The 19,754-nt window shown below is 36.9% G+C and overlaps 1 long non-coding RNA gene across 2 annotated transcripts in view; it reads right to left on the bottom strand.

Moving 5' to 3' along the window:
• The window catches only part of LOC103890979 (uncharacterized), a 198,478-nt gene extending 184,191 nt beyond the window's left edge, over positions 1-14,287 (bottom strand). Inside the window, exon 1 of one of the 2 annotated variants that reach the window (XR_008526400.2) lies at positions 13,945-14,287. This is a non-coding gene — a long non-coding RNA (uncharacterized LOC103890979). The remainder of the gene's footprint in view (positions 1-13,944) is intronic. The other variant, XR_655261.4, reaches the window with a different exon arrangement.
• Between the last annotated feature and the right edge of the window lie 5,467 nt (positions 14,288-19,754).

Genomic DNA, 19,754 nt, shown 5'->3' with positions numbered 1-19,754 from the left:
CACTTTGTTTTCAATCATTTGCTGAAAGGTTCCTGCTGTTAGATTCAGGACATAAGAACTACCTTAAAAGTCTTAAGAATCAATGAACAGTCATATCTATGTGTTCAAATGAGATCGTTCAGCCATTTAAAACTTAGTAAGGGAAAAAGTGCAGCTAATATGTCCTTAGGGATTATTTTCAACTACAGTCATAAATAATCACTCTGTCTAAATGACTTACCATACACTTACACAGTTCCTAAGTTCTCTCCCTTTCCCTTCTATATTATGACTCCATGGGGCCTTGCGCATCACAGAACATATGGAAGAAGATTGAAAAGTGGTCTTTGCTTTCTCACCTCCCAGTTATATCTTGAAATCCCCCAACCAGGTTTGTGTTGTCATTACACAACCAAACTGCTCTTGTCTTGTCAAAGTCCCAGCAACCTCCACCTCACAACACCCAGTCACCAGTTCATTGTCTGCACCTTGCTTAATCTGTCTGAGTCATCCACAGTATCAGACACCGCTGTCTCTCCTTTGTGAAGCACCTTTCATCTCTTGGCTTTCAGGACACCACATTGTTCTGGTTTTCTCCCTTTTTCAATAGCTTCCCCTTCTGAGCCTTCTTTTCTGGTTCCTCTAACTCTGAGAAACTACATGTCAGTGATCTTCCAGGGTATAGTCCTTGGCCTTCTGTCTCTTCTGGCTTTACTCTCTCCCTAAGAAATTTCATCTCTTCTAATGGGTATAAATGTCAGCAATATGCCAGTGATTTCCAAATCTATTTTTTTAAGCTGTAATAGTTTTAAAACAAGTCCATAAATGTTTTGACACACCTCTTACCAAAGGTGGAGTCTGATTCCCCTCCCTTTGAATAGGGGCCAGCCTTAGTAATTGACTTACTTCTAATAAGTAGAAAGAAGCAAAAGTGACGTTGTGGGACTCCTGAGGCTAGATTGGGAAAGGTAATACAGCTTCATCCTGGTTCTGTCTCTCTTGGGATGTGCACCCTTGGAACACAACCATGTATGAGGAAACCAGGCAGCCACATGGACAGGCCATGTGTGGGAGTGCTGGCCCAGCCCCAGCAGATGGCTGATGGCCATCCCCAACCACCAGACAAGTGAGTAAGACAGGTTGCAGATCATTCCAGCTTCCAGCCTTCAAGTTGCCCCAGCTGATGCCAAATGAAGCAGAAACACGTCCCCATTAAGCCCTACTCAAATTACAGGTTTGCAAGAAAAATAAATGTTGCTGTCATTTTAAGCCACTAAGCTTTATTGGAGCGGGGAGTGTTATGTGGCAGTAGGTAACCAGAGCACTATCTGGAAACTTCCTCTGTACTCCAGAACCTGCTCACTCACATCCCCATTTCAATCTATTATAGGAAATCCAACTTTATATGGCAAAAAAAGAACTCATAATTTCCCCCACAAAACTAACTCCTCCCCGTCTTCCCTAGCTTAGTCCAAGACACCACTTCAGTGCTCAGGCAAAAACTTGGAAAATCATCCCTGAATAAAGCCTTTTCCTCACACTACACATCCAATCTATCAGCAAATATTGCAGTAACTACCATCAAAATATACCCCTAAGATGGCTATTTCTAAGTACCTCCCCATCACCTCTTGTAATCATCATCACCATCATCTCTTGTAATGTCTGAACTGGTACGATAGCCTTCTAAAATACTTACCACGTTCACCGTGCTACAGTCTATTCACTGGTCAAGCATCCCCCGTGCACATGTGAATGGCTTCCACGACACTTAGGGTAATGTACAGGCCTTACTGTGGCTGACGAAGTCCCAGATGAACGGGCCTTTGCCTTCTCCTCCAATTTTATCTCCTACCACTTGCTCACTTGATTCTCTCACATCAGGTTTTTGCATTTTCAAGAGCAGATTTTGCTCATTCCTGTCCCTGACTGGCTGGGTTTTGTCTGTCTGGAAGACTCTTTCTCTCAAATATTACTCAACTGGGACACTCAGGTCTCTGCTCACACATCACTTTCTCAAAGAGGCCTTCCTCTACATGTTAAGTTCTCCATCAGCCCCTATTACTCTCTAGCCCCTTGTGATATTTTTTATCCTTAAAGCACTTTATAGTATCTGAAATCATATTTATTTGCTTACTGCTTACTCTCTTCCAGATGAGATGTTAGGTTCCTCCCCACAGGGACTTTCCCTGTCCTTTATGTTTCAGTAGTCCACAGTTGCCAGAGGAGCGCACCACAGCTGTCAGCAGTCTAGATGTATCTGATAAATGGACTTTATTCAATAAAGGAATTGTTCAATCAATTAATACCTACTGCTTCATTGAATTAGTTTGGGTTAAAAATCTGTGAAGCATTTTCTTGATACTCAAGCTATTTCCATGGATGAGAAGTTGTCCTCCTTACAATGAGGCCTGCTTGAATAAATTGATATGACTCTGGACTATTTTGAGATATTATGACTGTAATGTTACATGAAAGCCTTGGATATAATAACAATAGGAACATTAAAATATGTAATGCAGTACCAATACCATACTTCATTTTAGCCTAGGGGTTATTTATAAATTCATATGTAAAGTTTTATTGCCTGATCACACATAGTTTTCTGGTTTATTTTGTATTTTTTGTTTGTTTTGTGGTTTAGATATTGTCAAGAACTGTGAAAGTCTGAGATTTTACCCTACTTGCAAGCTACAAATTAGGTTGCCATAGATGTAGATGTGCTGGCAAAAGAAATGAGACCTGAGTGAGAGAAAAGACAGTTTATTGCTCACAGCAGTAGCTGTAGTCAAGATATCAGCATTTTATTTCACTAATTTCTTTACTCCTAATTCCCAGAGAGTGACAAAGCAAAGGCTGTAACACATGCACATGTAGTGGATTGTATTACAGAAGAGAAATCTCAAGTTTAGGAAACCTCAGTCCTTTATAATGGACTGCAAGCAAATCTGCTTAATCTTGTCTCAAAGAGAGACATTATCTTTATTAAACTGCACAAAAAACAAAACTGCCCTTTTCTCCAAAGGCAGACATTATCTGTCTTCTAAAGCTGTTTGCTTTAGCAACACCTTTGAAAGGATAGTCTAGAAAATAAGCTGTCAGTGCCACTGCTTATAAAAACATGCAAAAATGCAAAAGACTCAAGAAAAATTGTCTCTTATTATGGACTGAAAAATGTTCTCTCAAAATTCTTGTTGAAGCCTTAACCCCTGATGTGGAGGTATTTGAAGACTGCAGCTCTTGGGAGGTAATTAGATTTTAATGGGGTTATAAGGATGGGCCCCTCATAATGGGATTAGTGCCCTTATAAAGAGAGAGTGAACCTCTCTCACTCTCTTCCCATCTATGTACAAAGAAGAGGTTATGTGAGCACCCTACAAGATGGCAGTTGCCTAAAAGCTAAGAGAAAAAGCCTCAGAATGAAACCTACCCTACTGTATGAACCTTGGACTTTCCAGACCCCAGAACTGGGAAATAAATCTCTATTGTTTAAACTACTCAGTCTGCGGTATTTTGTTATGGCAGCCCAAGCTGACTAAAACATCTCCCAACTGACATTTCCCTTGCATTGTCTTTTATTTTTTCTAAAGAAAGATTGTTTGGCCAGGTGCAGCAGCTCACACCTGTAATCCCAGAATTTTAGGAAGCCGAGGCAGGAGAATCACTTGAGCCCAAGAGTTTGAGACCAGTCTGTCCAACATAGTGAGACCCTGTCTTGTCCCTACCAAAAAAAAAAAAGAAAACTTAGCCAAGCATGTTGACATGCTCCTGTGGTCTCAGCTACTTGGATGCTGAGCTGGAAAGATAACTGGAGCCCAGGAGGTCAAGACTGCAGTGAGCAATGATTCTACCACCGCACTCCAGCCTGGACAACAAAGTGAGACCCTGTCTCAAAAATAAAAATAAAAATAAAGAAAGATGTTTAAAAATATATAGCTAGCTAATAAAAATATTTTGGCAGAGAACTGTCAGAATAAAAAGTGCCATTACTGCAGAAAATTAAAGCAAGACATCAAATGAAGTGATATCTCACTTTTAATTGACTGGATACTTTGTATTTTATTTATTTATTTTTAAACAAATTTATTCTTGTTAAATATCAAGAAATCTGCAAATCATATAAATCTGGTACAGTGACTTATTGATGCATTAGAGACACACTCCTGTTGTTTTTCTGCTCTGCCTACCTCAGTGTTTTGGTAACATATGGTTAAAAGCAATGATCCAGCCATAGATTTTGGTGTTGGGCAACAGAACTGAATAAGGAGTTAAAACATTGATGCCACTATTTGGTGTTAATGTCAATTTCACCAAGCCATCTTATCTCTTTGAGCCTCCAGGTGCTGCGCTGTAAAATGACTGTAATGGTAATATTCACGAGTTATCATGAGAACCACAAAGGTGAATGTGAGTGTTGGCAAACAATGGATTTGAATATTGAGCAGAATTGATTTCTTCACAGCATATTTATCATCTAAATTGTAAAGGAACACACAATTTAAAAATATTGCAAGGTGATGATTGTTATGTGACCAAGGAGAAACCACACCACTACAGAGTGCATAGCTGTCATTTATATATTCTGTGTTCAGGTCTGTGCACTGAAGTCACATTAAAGTATTTGCTACTCCAGAGAAGTGCCTTTAAATGTGAACTTCTAGGACTCTACACACACTGCCTCTCCTATTGACAATGACTTATCCCTTCAATCTACACCTGGTAATTATTCTTCAAAGCCGGGTTAAGTATTGTCTCTGGAATCTCTTTCCCAGGCTTCTTGGGCCAACTAGGCTTTTCCATTGTAGTTATTATTATAATGTATCATCTTAACTTGCAGTTGAATCTACTTATCCTACTGAGTAGTGAACACTTTGATGATTAGGGATCTTATTTGATTTACCTTAGAATTCTCAATATGTAGAATTATCTGGCACTTGCTCATGTTTAAATTACACTTGCTGAAAGAAAGGGTAGAGTTGGGGGATAGGAAGATACGGGAGAAAGAAGGAAGGGGAATTCTTCAAAATTTAAAGCCCTTTTTGAGATGTATTTATTATGCCGTTATGAAGAAGAGCATGGACTCTGAAGCTAGAGGACTGAGTTGATTTCCAGCTCCATTCCCTATTAGTTGTAAACTCCGAACATATTCCTTATCTTTACTATGCCTCATATTCTTCATCTATAAAATAAATATATTACCAGCCATTTCAGTTTTTGTGAGGATTAAATGAATCAATATATATACAAACTACCTAGAATTTTGCGTACACTGCAGCAACCACTCAGTAAGCATTAGCGATTGTTATTAATATTGATGCACTTCCCTCTATTACCACTACCAAATAATATGTGATGACTAATTGTAACTTCAGAGATTAATGATGTGTCAGTTGACATCTTTGAGGTATTTCTTGTTAAAGATCATTTTGATCAGGTGGTCAGCCAGTTCTCATTAAGGAACACTTGTAAAGAATATGACCATACATTTTGGGAAAGCTGTCCTTTGTTTGTAATTTAATTGTGCCCATCATTGCAGAGGATTCTCCACATTTATTTTTATTTTTGCTATGTGTTATAATACTTCCCTTGGAAAATATAACCTGCTGAGGTTGAGAAAACTAAAACTCCTTATCCTTCACTGAGCTTTCCTGGAAATCGCTGTAATTTTGGAACTAATGCAAAATTCTTGGTCAGATGTTTGGTTTGACCCAATCCCTCTGATAGGAAACAAGTAAGAGTTAGTGAAATTTCCAGGACTTTATCAAATCCAAAAGAATGGAGTTTATATTGTCCAGTATATCCTCCTTTCTTTACAGATGCAGAAGGCCTGTTCAGAGGCACAAAGTCTAAGACCACTTTGCCTTTTGATGGAGGCCACTTCTGGAATAAAGGTTTTTCATTTCCCAGGTGCTCTCAAGCTCACAGTATGAAATGAAAATGGTCAGTTATTGATGCTACATTTTATAGTGCCACTTTATTATTAAACATTTTCTCTTTCTGCTTCAGGTAAAATATTTTGTACACTAAATAAAAAGTTAAATTTTCAATATTATATAAGATGAAAACATGGTAGGAAATTTAAAAAATAGACATCACACTGAATGATTTATTTTATTATTTTGATTCTTGTCTAGTTTTCCTAGGCATGGATAATTGAAAAAATACAAATATTTATTAACTAGATTGTTTTAGATCATAGACTGATGCTTTGTAATACTTAAGTACTGTTTTAAGCAATCATGCTACTTACTAACACCTGCAGCCTTGATTTCATATAAGGAACCTGTATTATTTTATTTTAAATAGACCCCAATGTTCATCTTCTAATTGGTCTGGCATTGACCTGTGATGGTGCCATAAGTCTGTCATCCCCTGATGGATATCCCAGGCTGTTCCCATTCCACACGGGGGCCCTACGGGGAAGGTAAAACGTGCTCCGTGACACTGTGACATTGTCTGGAGAAGGATGTTAATTCTTTACGATCATTCCCACAGAGAAATCTGACCTCTGTTCATCACAAACAGGAACTTTTTTTTTTTTTTTTTTTTTTTTTTTTTTACCGGAAGGTAGAGTGAGAGAGGAAACATTGTTGATTTCTGGAAGAAGTGGTATTGGAAATCCAGTTTGTTGGCTCTTGGAACAATTATGGGAAGCCCCACAGAGCATGTCCTTTTTACTAGAATAATAGAAAGCACTTCCACTCCTGTGTGGAAACAGCAGTTCAAAGACAGGACAGAGTCCCTAAGCTCTGGCAGCTTTTAAATAGTGTGTGTTTGTGTGTGTGTGTGTGTGTGTGTGTGTATGTGTGTTTTTCCTTTTCCCTCACTGGTAAACTGAAAGAGGACTCTCCTTGTAGGCAAACTGTGCAATATGGATTTCATTTATAAACCACTGTGCTAGTTGCCTTTGGAAATTTAAAAAACTAGACTATCTGGTCCCATTTGTGTATTCAATAAATATGCAGTAACCACTTTCTTCACAATGCGGACATAATATTATAAGAAATAAGACCATTTTGCCGCCTTCAAGAAATGTATAGTCTAGACAAACACATGAATTGAAAAGCACATCGTTCTGGAGAGCAGATAGGAAATATGGAATCAAATTGCAATGAATGAGCAATCTGTCTTCTGGTATTTATGTAAGAGGAATTCTCACTAAGCTCTCTGGGGTCCATACACCAAGATCTTCAGCTCAGCCCTTTTGAAGTCAGCAAGAAGTTGCAGGCAATATAGGTCTCACTGTGGAAGTACACTGTGGGATGCTTTGCCACAGTTAGAAGCAAAGAACTAGATGTAACAAAATAACACAGATATACCTTTAAAACACATAGCGCTGAGCAAGCTTAAAAGGAAGAAACAAAATAATCTATAACAATACCATACATGTAAATTAAAATACATTCACACAAAACAATGATGCCCAATTAGCAAACAAATTAAAGGATACATGGAAACACGTTAAAATGACAGCCTATGATGTGGAGGGACGTGGGAGTACAGACTGTTGAAAAAATGAATTAGAGAGATAAATAAATAAATAAATAAATAAAAATGTGTGTGGGGTCTTTGTAGACCACTGATGATTATGTGACACGAACTAAGTGTGAATAACTCAATTGTCAACCAAAGTCCTAAAATGGATAAGAAGAGCAAAAACTAATTATGGCGCAAAGCAGTAAGTGTGCCTAGAATGCAAAGTTATTGCAGTCAGAGTTCATAAAATCTGCCATGGGGGATTCAGCAAAATGTCCTAGGGGAGGTAACATCAGAAAGAGTCTTAGACACTTAATCTAATAGCTGTAGCTATTTCTCCCACCACGTCCTTGCTGATCCTTGCCTTTGAATAAATTGAACTTTATTCCTAGTAAATTAATCCCTACTAATTTAAGAAGCCCTTTCTTTAAATAATACTGGTGATGACTCATTTTATTCTTTACAAATTAAATGGGAAGGGTACTATTGCAAATTGGGAGCCAAAAGTTCAAAGAGTAGCTATCTTTATCTTTTTATCTGGATTTATTGTATTGAGATAGAGCACACACACTATTCTTAGAGACCAATCTCCTTGATTGTGGCAGCCTCTGTCTCACTCAGGGGTTCTGAGGTACAAACCCGTGCTGCATGCTGATCTAGGATCCTATTATGATCTGGTGCCCTAGGGCCAGTACATAGGCTCTTGCACTGTTTTGTTTTTGTTTGTTTGCTTGTAAGATACGACCTTTCATTTCCCTTTCAACAATCAGGTCCCCAGCTTACTCCACCATGGTCTAGTCAAGTGAGACCCACCACTTGATTCCTTTGTATCTCTGGGATTGTGTACTACCTGGTTCTGCCCAGAGTTTTTAGGAAGCAGAATCATGTCCTGTGTCTAGCCAAGCAGCAAAGCTTCCTACCTGATGCCAACAGTTTATCATGAAAAGATTCACCTATTCTGCCTTGCTAAACCTCTCTTTTCCCCTCTCACCTTTCAACATTGGTCAATGGACAACTTCTTTCTCCCTAGTCTCCTTGTGCCTACTCTGTCTGCTGGTCTGGCCTTTTCCCTGTACTGTTAAGGCCAGGATGCCCCCAGAATGTATCTGATGCAGGCTTGTGGGAGAGGCTAAGTGCAAGTGATTATGCTAGGGGCTCTGAAGCCAGTCTCCCTAGGTTCGAATTCAGATGTTCAACTAACTCATTGCAGAGGAATAAGTGAGTTATTTGATTTGCGTGCCTATGGGATGGCAAGAGGAATATAATATATTGGGGTTCAAGTTTTGTATACGCATTAAAATAATTAAAATGTGCAAAGTCCTTATACCAATATCTGGCATGAAATAAGTGCTCTGGAAATGTTATCCATTCTGTTATTGCCTACAAGTTTTATCCTCCCTGAGATGCCTATCTCATTGTTAACAGCTTCAGTTCTGGGCCTGGGAACCAACAGGAAAAAAAAAATTGATGACATCTCTTTTGTTTTAACTAAAAAGAATTGTTTTGGGCAGAATGAAATGTAGTATAGTGAGAAGAGCCCAGTATATGATTCCAAATGACCTAGGTCAAAGTCACAGCTGTCCCTTCCTTGCTGTGTGATGCTGAGGAAGTTTATCTGTCTTGGCCCGTTTCCCTGTTTATGGAATGGAAATAATAATGACCCCTACCTCCCAGGATAGTTGTGTGGATTCAGCAAGGTAAAGGTTGCGAAAGCCCTTTCAAAAATGGTATTATTCTAGCATCTGTTACTGTTGTCATTGTTATCCTTCACTTGTTTTATATCTCTAGAAACTATGTCATAATGCTTCCTGCAGAGTCAATGAAAGATAACCCCAGTTCAATATTCTAGGAACAAACTTGATCTATTATGATGGATAAGTTTCACAATTTGAATTAGCTGGCCCAATTCATTATGAGAAAAAAAATCGGTGTGAAAAGCTAAATACATCACTAATACATTATCTTTTAAATGTAAAAAACAGGCACCACATAGCCCACAAACACAAATTTCATTTTTTCTTTCCATTTCTCACTTTCAGTTTTTTCTCCATCAGTTAGCAGAATCAAGAGGACACAGCAATTCAGAAAAACCAAGATGTTCTTGGAATATGTGTTGACTATATCCTTTAATGATTATAATCACCTTGGGAAGCAGGAGACGTAGTATTATATCTTTTTGTAGATAAGAACCAGGAGAGTAGGGAATTTTCATCAAGATTATCTGTCTAATGGCTGGGCGCGTTGGCTCACGCCTGTAATTCCAGCACTTTGGGAGGCCGAGGTGGGCGGATCACGAGGTCAGGAGTTCAAGACCAACCTGACCAACATGGTAAAACCCCAACTCTACTAAAAATACAAAAATTAGCCAGGTGTGGTGGCGTGCACCTGTAATCTCAGCTACTCAGGAAGCTGGGGCAGGAGAATCGCTTGAACCTGGGAGTCACAGGTTGCAGTAAGCCGAGATCATGCCATTGCACTCCAGCCTGGGTGACAGAACAAGACTTTGTCTCAAAAAAATAAAAGATTATCGGGCTAATTAGTGTTGAATTGAAGGTTAGAATATAGGTGGCGGGACTCTTACCCCATACTAAGAAGCAGCTCAAGATTTCTTTCTTCATAAAAATTGAGAAGAATGTATACGTATTATCCCAGATCTTTGCAATGCAATAAATAGAACACAGTCAGTGAATGTGTTTGTGTTATTTGCAGGGGAGGGGATAAAATTTTAGAGGAGGGAAAATTTTATGTAAATACCTGACCAACTTGACCAGATACAGTCTTCATCCCCCTGTAACGGAATATATTGCAATGCATTCAAGCATTTTTCCAAGTTCACTAAAATACCTTCCCCAGCTAGATCTATGCCTGGAATGAATACCTTTGTCCTCTCATGCCCTGAGTCATTTTTCTCAGATGAACCTCTGAAACTTAATCAGTATGGGGTAGCAGAAACGAGAATCATGACAGTTCTTTGAGTCATCCATGAATGAGCCATAGTATAATGCGAACAGCCCAGAATCTGATTCCAAATGACCTAGGTTAAAGACATCAGCACTGTGTTCATTCATCTGTTTAATGCCCTTTTAGTATAAGTTTCATGTATTTCCTGAGATGCTCCCATTAGAGTCTAATGAGAAAGAGGCTTTCAACCAGCAGGACTGTTAGAACAGTCAGGAAAAGCAACCTGAATAAAATAAGACTATGTAAGAACCCCAAGTGTAGATGGCTACTTTCAAGAGTCCATAATAGCTGAAAGGAAAGAGTATAGTGATTATTACGGCCCTTTTTATTTCCTAACACAACCCACTAAAGATGTACTCCCTTTACCTTCCTCCTGCCATTAACTCCTCAAAGTCTAAGTGGATTATTTCCTGGGGGGAAAAAGATACTTTAACAATTGCAGATTTTATTTCTAAATAAATTATTTTTAATATCAAAATGTTACTAACTTGTCTTTATCAAACCTAAGTATTTTTATGTATGTGGCAAATTTTAATTTCCAAATGCCAAATAATACCTATAAGTTCTGTGCCTGCTCTCATTCTTTTTTATAGAAATGAAATTAAAAAATTGCACATGTAGATAAATATTCTTTTGTCAGAGTCTATGAAGTATTGAGTCATCAAAGACCCATAACTGTATTACAAATTCAATTATCAAACTATGTTTCTCTTACCAATTTACTGAATGTGTTCATCCAACACATTCTTGTTCAAAGTTTTGTCTAACCTTTATGTTAGTTTTCCTTTTATACATAGAGTTTTTAAACAACCAAACTATTAAAGGTTGATTAGCTCTGTACCTGAACATTCATATATAAGAGCAATGGCAAATGATAGTTTCTTACATTAAAAAAAAAAAACTTATCAAGGACTCTAGAGCCAGGCCATTAGGATTCAAAGTCAGACTCTGACACCTACTAGCTATGTCACTTTGGTTAAGCTTCTGAAACTGCGCCTCAATTTCCATAATTATAAACTGAGGGTAATAATAATACTATCTTATTATTATTATACAGAACAAATAAGCCAATATTTGGAAACCATTTTGAAGAATTCTTGACACATTCCAAGTCTTATAAGTCCTAAATAACATACATATAAATAAATTATATACACATGTATGAATATATATAACTCATTTTTATGTATGTATGCAAATATATGAATAAAGAAGACATCAAGTTTCTCAAAGTGTCTCTCTGAAGTTCAAACAATCATAAACCCATAGATTTATAATTCTTAGTCTCTTTTGAAATTTGATCTTTCAAAAACTAATTACATAATACATTGAAAATTCCTTTTTGTTTGTATTTATTGTTAAACATTGAAATTTCAATTTAATTTTTACTACTAAAATATAAAAGGAGTGTAAATATTATCCTTAAGAAAACTTGTATTAGACAAAACCTATATCAAAGAAGACAACCTTTAGCTAAGTTTTTAAAAAATTAGTGAAGTAACCATTATCAATGTGGCTTAATGTACAAAATATTGAAATGAGTTCCTGCATGTTTCATATCTTTTTCATGGTACATGTTGATCCAATGTGAAGCTAATTTCAAGTTTTCTCTCACCTTCTAAATCTATTCAGTCACTGACACTTATTGACCTTATGCATCTGAAAGGTTTGAACCAATCACTTGTCCTCTAGTTCTTCTGACACTGTCGTAGTTGAGATTCTGCTCATTTCTCACATGAATTATTTCTATAACATATTTCCTCTAATCCATGCTCCATATGCTCACAATTCACCTTTTTGATACAATGATCATTGTTTTTTAAAAAATTTCAATGTCTCTAAAGTACAAAATTTGAAAGCGGCTGCATAGTGGACAAAGTCACCCAAAAGCCAGCTCTAACTTAACTTTTCCTCATTGTTTTATGCCACTTTCTTCTCCTTCATGTCCCTCTCCAACCTGTTAGTAGATGAAACTTGTGATCATTCATTGAATGAGCTATGCAGCTTTTACTACTTCCATAGCTCTCATTCACGTTATTTCTTCTGTTTTTGATGCCCTCAATTTCTGATGTCTTCTTACTCTCAGTTTAGAAGATTCTCGGTTGAACTAAGCCTTTAGAGATAAATGTTTCTCTAAAGACTTCCCTTAAATCCATTCTCAATTCCCATACCACTTTGCACATGGATTTATTATAAAAATTTATACTGTATAATTGTTTATATATGTGTGTTTGTGTGTGTGTGTGTATATATATACACATATATATATAATCTTATATATATAAAATCTTCCCCCAGTCCTTGTAAGTTTGCAGAGCCAGGCATATCATAAAAATATTGTAACCCTAGGGCTCATACTGGCCTGGGTTGTGGTAGAAGTTTAGTCAGCATGTATGTGTGTGTGCTTGTGTGTCTCTGTGTGTTTTAATAAAGAAAATGCCACTTTTAGCTCTGAAGCTAACTGGCTGAATCTCTCTAGATGAGTCTATTAGTTTCTCTTTATTCTTTAAAATGATGAGATTATGTAGGAGGCCCCTTTCTGACTCTAGAATTTTATAGTTTAATAAAAGTAAAATAAAAAATAATTGTAAACATACTTATAATAAAAATACTCTCTCAGGTTTAAAAGTGCAAATGTCCTTAGATACAGATAAACAAGTATTAACATGTTTCTAGCCACTTACCTAATCAAGCTAACACTAAGTGGAGATCTCTCCTTCGTTATACTTAAAAAAATTTTTTGAAACCCTTTCATGAACTTATTAATAAATGTGATAAAAGGAAGGAAAAGAAGGACTATCCTGGAAAGAGGAGAGACTGAGAGCATGGAGATCAACTCTAGTACCACTTTAAATTTTCATTTGTAGGATGATTGGAGTTTTATTAGGGTACAAGTTGCACTTTGAAGGGGACTTCTAGGGATATTAGCCTTCAAAATTTTACAGAAGGCAAACATTAATTAAATGGGATATCAGGAAAACTGATTACTAAAACACCTAGGCTTTGCAATTTTCTTCTTTCTAAAGAGGCTACAGATTAAAAAAAAATGCATAACTTTTTTGTTTGTCTTAAACTAAAGATAGAAAATAAATTGTAAGGAGTTATAAATGTCCCTGATAAGACTCAGTGAAGTTTCCATTAGATTTTCCAAGATAGGATTGTTAAGATAAGATTCATAATAACAACAACAAAAAGATTTTTGCCAAACCACAATGACATTTTAGATGCAGAAATTTTTTAAAATCTTATTTTGTAATCAGATCCAAAAAATTATAAATGATAGTTCAATTCGATACAGTATTGTTAGCTATTACTGTTATCCCCAACCAAATATAATATAGCCTAATGCTGTGAAACAAAGCTAAGTTTAAGGGCATTTCTTTATATTCTTTTCTTATCTTCAAAGCATTACACTAATTACACTGAAGAATATGAAAAAAACTGGAGACAAGGTCTTTGACTGTCCAAGGAAGACGAGTAACACACAGACAACAAATAGACAGCATAAGCAAGGCCAAAATAACATACCTCCATAACATACTCCATAAGTGCCAGGGAATACAAAGCTGAGAGCTGATCTCATAGAAGAGAAGTTGGTTTGGAAGGCATCTAGGAGCCGCTAGCAAGATCTTAGAGGAAGGAAACCTCGGGTCATGCAGCTGAGGAATGAGGGCCTTCCAGGCAGAGCAGCAACCTTAGCAAAACATATCCCAAAGTAGTGTTGGACCAGATGTGTGCAGAAGCTTGGAGTAGCTTGATTCAAGTGAAGAGAATCTGAGATGTGACTCGGAAAGAGAGAGCTGGCAGAGATTCACTTGGAAACATCCTTGGATAATATTAACATTTAGCCCTAGCAGGGAAGGAGAGCCAGAGTTGATACTAAACTTCTAATTTCTGCACTCCTATAATTGGAAATGTATTATGAGTTCCCTAGGGGATATTACTGCAAATTTCCATTCAGTTTAGTCTTCAAAGTTCTCTAGGAGTCCGAATATTTATTCTTGCATTTCAGACCCTTCATGATATGGTTCCAACTTACTGTTCCAGTCCAATGCCCTACTTCTCTCCCATATAAAATTCCTACACAGCCATATCGAAATTAGGCATAGGTGACGACATTTATTTGGTTTTATTTTGGGTAGGGGGAGGTTCAGGGGTTTTGGGCTGGGAGATTTGCACAAAGGAGAATGATTTTAAGTATTTCCGTCATTGCTACCTATTTTCAATTCTCCCTCAAATAAATATCTTCCTCACTCCTATCATTTTGTATACTCTCCATCCTTCATAGTCCAGCTGGACTTCTGCAGTTTTCATGAAGCCTTCCCAATATCCCAACTACCCATGGTAGTTTCTCCTCTGCACACTTTTATGCTGTGCATATTGCTTGTAACATCCATTTAGTACTGAATTGCTGACTTTCATATCGTTATCTTTATGTATACAGTTTATGCGTATAGTTGTATGTATACTCATAAATAGATAATAAACAACTAGAGAAGAGAGATTTCTTTTATAGTTTTCATTTCCTACAATGACTTGTAGATATTAAGTGTCCAATGAAAATTAATATATTGACTTTTTAGAACATATGAAAATGGGACAGTCTTTTAGTGTTAAGCTCCTAATATATTTTTATTCCACATAAATAAGTTGAATGAATAAATGATAACAACGAAGTGAAAGAGGCACAGTCTCTGTAATCAGACAAACCTAGGTTCAAACCTAGCCCTTCCCACTACAAGTTTCGTGACGACCTTGGGAGTATTCTCAACCTCTCTAAGCTGTATTTTCCTCCACTGCTAATGAGGTAATAAATACATAAATTGCAATATTGTTGCAAGGTAGCACACAGAAATCATAAGTATTCAGTGAATGTTCTCTATTATTAAAGTTTTTCATTCAAATTTTCCCCATTAACATCGCATGTTTATCCTTCAATGGAAAAATTCGCCCTCTGACCCCAGTAGATACCTTGTTCATTTTGGCCATTTAAAATATTTCTACCTTACTGAGAATAAATACCTTATTGTTTCTCTAGAAAATGATGTCTCCCCATTCTTCCTTCAAGATGTTCCTGTTCTTTTAAGACTCATAAGACTAACCAGTCACTATCCACTTACTTAGATACTGTTTCATACTGCTAAAATAAATTAAAATGGAGATCAGGCCTGAAGAATTTCTGCACAGACAAAGCCAGTAAGGCCTCATAGGTAATTCAAACCTTGGATGATTTGCAAGCATAGGCATACTTAACTTGAGCTATTAATATTTCTTACAAATGCCTACATTAAAGGAAAAATGAACTTAAGCTCAACCAATCAGAAACAGCCAAAAAGCTTGTAAGTGTATAACTAGGGACTTTCCAATAGGGTAGACCAAATAAGGCAACTGTGTAACTGTAATCACTGTAATCAATCTTCGTTCTGTTTTTTTCTTTTTTTTTTTTTTACTTCTGTGTTTGTTCTATAAAAGTCTCCCTCTTGCATTTCCTCAGTGGAGCTCCAGAACCACTTCTGGTTTGGAACTGCCCAATTTATGAATCAATGTTTGCTCACATAAACTGTTATATTTGTGTGTGTGTCTCGGTTTCTTTTTAACACTATTTATATCCAGGCCATTTTCCCTTATTTCCTTAAAACCTGAGCACCTGGCCGCTTTTCTTCCTCCCCACTACCATTACTATTATCATTTTGGAAACCAAACATCTGAGCATACCAGGTCTGTTTCTGACCCAGATGAGTGAATGGTATATACATTAGACTTTGGCACATACTATATCCAAAACACTGGTTCCAAACAACTTACTCTGACCATGCCACCACTTCTTAAAATTCCAGTTGAACTATTTTAGATCTCCCGTTACAACAGTTATTTAGTTCCACTTGCATTCCAAACTACTGACTCCACCAACTGCCCCCTTGTGCCCTCCTCACTTTTCCCCTAACCCAACACGGATTTCAGACTTCATCCCTGAGATTACTCATTTGCATACACTCTTAATTCTCTTACCCTTCTAGCTTTGTATTGTACCCTTTTGCAAAACCCCAATTCAAACTAAATCTTATTCATCACCTACCAGAGCAGTTGAATACGGCTAAAGAATAATATACAATCATGCTGCAGTTTCACTTTAATTGCTCTTCTTTCTCAGTCTTGCTTGTTCACCTAATGGTATTCATTTCTATTCCAGCATTCTAATTCAGGCCTGGCATTACCTTGTTTCTGCTCACCTGTGTCTCTAATGTTCTGTCTTCCTTCAATTCATTTTGCATGCCGGCTTCCATTAATTTTTTTTAATTTAACAGAAGTTAATTGAATAGTGAATGATTCTCTGATTGGGCAGTCCCCAGAACCAGAATAGTTCAGGGTGACTCCAGGGTTATCACGTGTTGTAGAACATTTATGAACAGAAAAAGAAAAGTGACCTGTGATGTACTGAAACAGCTAGATTTGTTACAGCTGTTACCGTATTTGCCATATTTGGGTGTTTGCCTTATTTGAACCTGGTTTGAAGAGTTGGTGGCCTGTAATTGGCTGAGACTGGCTACTACTGTTTATCTTTCTGTTTCAACTTTTTATTTTAGGTTCAAGGGTATATGTGCAGGTTTGTTACATGAGTAAATTGTGTGTTTCTGGGGTTTCATGTACAATTGATTTTATCACCCAGGTTGTGAGCATAGTATCCAATAGGTAATTTTTCAATCCTCACCTTCCCTCCTCCCTCCCTCCTCAAGTAGGCCCTGGGGTCTATTGTTCCCACCTTTCTGTCCATGTGTACTCAATGTTTAGTTCCCACTTGTAAGTGAGAACATTCAGTATTTGGTTTTCTGTTCCTGTATTAATTTACTTAAGATATTGGCCTCTGTCTCTATCCATGTTGCTGCAAAGGACATGATTTTGGTCTTTTTTAAATGGTTGCATAGTACTCTAGTGTGCATGTATGACATTTTCTTTATCCAGTCCAACATTGATGGATATCTAGATTGATTTTATGTCTTTGCTATTATGAATAGTGCTGTGATGAACATACAAGTTCACGTGTTTTTCTGATAAAATGATTTATATTCCTTTGGGTATATAGCCAGTAATGGGATTGCTGGGTGGTATTATAGTTCTGTTTTAGGTTCTTTGAGAACTCTACAAACTGCTTTTTAAAACAACTTTATCACTTTCTCATCATCACTGAAAATGTCTTTATGTCTACCAACTTTTACAATTTTCAAAGTGATTTTTCTTGCATTTTTAAATTCACTTGAACAGGTAACTTGCCAACACAAAAATCTTTAAAACATTCTTGCAGCCTAAAAGTATTTCACATGAAAGTCAAAACCTTATATAATATCTTGTCAATCAACATTTTAAGTTTTAGTTTAGATGTCATCTACTGTAGATCAACAGTGATATCTCTCTGGAGCTTCTGAAGTGCATTATGTTTACACACTCACATAACTCTGTCACATATTACATTACATTGTATATATACTTTCCTCTGCTACTAAATTATAATTTCCTAGATGGCAGGAACCATATTTGACGCATAGTTGTATCTCTCAGAGCAGCTAACAGAATAATATAACTATACCAGTGATCAGTGTATATCTGTGCTATGATTTTCTTCTTTACATTTTTATTATCAAATTTAAAATATTTGCACTAGAATGTATGACTTAAAAGTATTGTTAAAGAAATATTTGTTTGGGGTTATCTTCCAACATGGTGGTTTAGATTATGGCGACTCTAACACCTAGTCTTAGGGGACTGTCTATCACAGGATCAAGGGGGCAAGTTCTGGAGCAAAATTCCCTAGGTTCAAAATATTTACTCCTCCAATTCCTGACTTTGTACCTTGGGCAAGACAGTGAACATCTTTTTTTGTGTCATTTTTTCATTATTACTAACAAGGAGAGAATAATTAGTAACCACTTCATGATTTGCACCTTAGGCTCTTACTCTAGGTGCAAATGTTGGAGATCGGTGTTATTGCCTGGAAGGTACTAGATAAGCACAAATGATTAACCAGCTCTTCATCCTCACTTTAAGGCTGACAGTTTTAAGAGTACACAATTACAGACTCACAGTAGCCATAGTTCAAATTAAACTCCTTAAAATTAAATGGATCCCCTTGAGAGTGCTCAACTATAAGCACAACTATAAGCAGAGATAAGATGAAATAATTATTTTTATTATATTTTAAGTTCTGGGATACATGTGCAGAAAGTGCATGTTTGTTACATAGGTAAACACATGCCGTGGAGGTTTGCTGCACCCATCAACCCGTCATCTACATTAGGTATTTCTCCTAATGCTATCCCTCCCCTAGCCCCCCATCCCCTGACAGGCCCCAGTGTGTGATGTTCCCCTTCCTGTGTCCATGTGTTCTCATTGTTCAACTCCCACTTATGAGTAAGAACATGTGGTGTTTGGTTTTCTGTTGGTGTTGGTTTTCTGTTCCTGTGTTAGTTTGCTGAGAATGATTTAATGGTTAATATGATTTAAGGTTAATTAATATTGTTATGTGTGAATTTGATCCTGTCATTATGATATTAGCTGGTTATTTTGCCCATTAGTAGATGCAGTATCTTCATAGCATCAATAGTCTCTACAATTTGGTATGTTTTTGCAGTGGCTGGTACTGGTTTTTCCTTTACATATTTAGTGTTTCCTTCAGGAGCTATTTTAAGGCAGGCCTGGTGGTGACGAAAATCTCTCAGCATTTGCTTGTCTTTTAAAGGCTTTTATTTCTCCTTCACTTATGAAGCTTAGTTTGGCTGGATATAAAATTCTGGGTTGAAAATTCTTTTCTTAAAAATGTTGAAGATTGGCCTTCACTCTCTTCTGGCTTGTGGGGTTTCTGCAGAGAGATCTGCTGTTAGTCTGATGAGCTTCCCTTTGTGGGTAACTCGACCTTTCTCTCTGGCTGCTCTTAACATTTTTTCCTTCATTTCAACCTTGGTGAATCTGATATGTCTCTTGGGATTGCTCTTCTCGAGGAGTATCTTTGTATGTTCTCTGTATTTCCTGAATTTGAATGCTGGCCTGCCTTGCTAGGTTGGGGAAGTTCTCCTGGATAATATCCTGAAGAGTGTTTTCCAACTTGGTTCCATTCTCCCTGTCACTTTGAGGTACACCAATCAAATGTAGGTTTCGTCTTTTCACATAGTCCCATATTTCTTGGAGGCTTTGTTCATTCCTTTTCATTCTTTTTTTTTTTCTCATCTTGTCTTCACACTTTATTTCATTAAGTTGATCTTCAATCTCTGATATTCTTTCTTCCACCTGATCAATTCAGATATTGATACTTGTGTATGCTTCATGAAGTTCTCGTGCTGTGATTTTCA

This window comes from Pongo abelii, chromosome 5, assembly GCF_028885655.2.
Source record: "Pongo abelii isolate AG06213 chromosome 5, NHGRI_mPonAbe1-v2.0_pri, whole genome shotgun sequence".
Lineage (NCBI taxonomy): Eukaryota > Metazoa > Chordata > Mammalia > Primates > Hominidae > Pongo > Pongo abelii.
The sequence above is the reverse complement of the archived record's forward strand: the minus strand, read 5'-3'. Positions and strand labels throughout refer to the sequence as shown.